General features: G+C 53.3%; 1 non-coding gene across 1 annotated transcript; it reads right to left on the reverse strand.

Annotated features, from left to right (window-relative positions):
• Nucleotides 1–1,328: 1,328 nt before the first annotated feature.
• LOC120970142 (small nucleolar RNA Z247) lies at nucleotides 1,329–1,467 on the reverse strand. Its single transcript, XR_005764887.1, has one exon. It is a non-coding gene; the product is annotated as a small nucleolar RNA Z247 (small nucleolar RNA).
• Nucleotides 1,468–1,952: the final 485 nt, after the last annotated feature.

The raw sequence follows: 1,952 nt of genomic DNA on the forward strand, positions 1-1,952 counted from the left end.
TGCTTTGGGTGCTTGTTTTAAACCATATAAAGCTTTATCAAGCATGCACACATAATGATGCTTATCTTTTACCTCATACCCAGGTGGTTGCTTCATATATGCTTCCTCCTCTAGAACGCCATGAAGGAACGCATTCTGCAAATCGAATTGATGAAGACTCCAATTGTTTGATACTGCAATAGAGAGAACAAGTCTGACAGTAGCTGCTTTCACAACTGGGCTAAAGGTATCCTCATAGTCTATGCCATACCTTTGCTTAAAACCCTTTGCAACTAGTCTAGCTTTGTATCTATCTATTTCTCCATCTGCTCTTCTTTTGATTCTATAAACCCATTTACAATCAATTATATTTCTAACTTTTGCTGGAGGAACTAAATGCCATGTTCTGCTTTTCATAAGAGCATTATATTCCTCATCCATTGCATTTTTCCAATCGTTATGTTCTGAAGCTTCTACCAAGTTGTATGGTTCTACTGTAGCAGCAAGACCAACAAACCGTACCTTATCATACCTGACCGTACCATCCGTATGTACTTTTGGTGTCGAGATACCATGTTGTGACCTTGTTCTCTGTGTGGGTGTAGAAATAACTGCAGAGTCCTCCGCCACAGAAGATCCATCCATGCTCGATGCAGGCGCAGGAGCAGCCGATCTAGATGCACCGGATCCAACGCGGATGCTGTCGCGTCATGTTGCGCGCCTGATTCGCCGACACGAGGAGCGAGGCGGATCTTGCTCCCCGCCCATGACGTGCCTGGCTGGTCAGCCCGACCGCCTAAAGGAGACCACGCCACTTAGCGGCTCGAGAGAGGCGCGTGACTCGCTCTGGGTCCATCGGGCGAGGAGTGCACTTCCAGGCCCCTCCTTGCGGGCCCGCGGCTGGACGCGTGGGACGTCGCGGATGGCTCGCCTCCTCCCGAGGCGGATACTGTGCCGCCAGTGCTGGCTGGTGCGTAAGACGAGGGGGAATCGTCCCCGGGATCGCTGCTGTCAAGATCAGCTACAACACCTGAATCTGCATTGTGTTCCGCGCGTGTCTGCTGCATAAAATCATGATATACAACGGGATTTCCACCAAAATTGACAGCAGGATTTTTATGAAGATTATGAAGATTAACTGAAGGATCAGCTGTTTGTTCCTCCGTTCTCGCGGACACCGCCACGACCTTGGCCACGGCCATCGCCCCCGTTGCCTCGGTCGGCTCCATAGCGACCACCGTTGCCACCACGTCCTCCGCCATGGTTGGGTCCGCCACGCCCTCCATGGGAGACGGCGTTGGCAGAGGAGTGAGAGGACTGGCCGCCACCCTCAAACATGGCCAGCCTACTTTCATAGTTGATGAGCTGCGAATAAAGCTCGCTCACCTTGATGGACTCAGTTTGGGCGCAGATGGTAGAGACGAAGGACATGTAGTCGAAGTCGAGTCCCGCAAGGATGTAGGACACCATGTCCTCGTCGGTGAGGGGCTTCCCGACAGATGCCATCTCATCTCCGAGCGATTTCATGTGCTCGATGTACTCGGCCACCGTCGGGTTTTCCTTCTTCGTCATGGAGAGGGCAATCCTCGTATTGACGATGTGCGCCTGAGTCTGGGAGAGAAAGATCTCCGTGATGGCGACCCATGCTTCAGCCGCCGTGTTGCAGTGTGCAACCTGGATCATAACGGGTGCTGAGATAATTTAGTTGAAGATGAATCTCAGCACCTGGGAATCTCGGGCCCTGTCGATGTCGTACGCCGGGTTGGGCACGTCGGTGGGCTTGCCATCCTTGTCGGAGAGCTTCCGGGCCAGCTGCTCCCTCTCTGGATCGAGATAGGAGATGAGCTGAGCACCCCGGATGGCTGCCATACCCTGTGCGCACCACACCAGGAAGTTGGAGCGATGGAGTCGGTCAGTGATCGGGATGAGAGCTGGTGCGGCGACGGCGGAACTTGAGAAGGCCACGGCTGCGA

Source organism: Aegilops tauschii, chromosome 7, assembly GCF_002575655.3.
Source record: "Aegilops tauschii subsp. strangulata cultivar AL8/78 chromosome 7, Aet v6.0, whole genome shotgun sequence".
NCBI classification, from domain to species: domain Eukaryota; kingdom Viridiplantae; phylum Streptophyta; class Magnoliopsida; order Poales; family Poaceae; genus Aegilops; species Aegilops tauschii.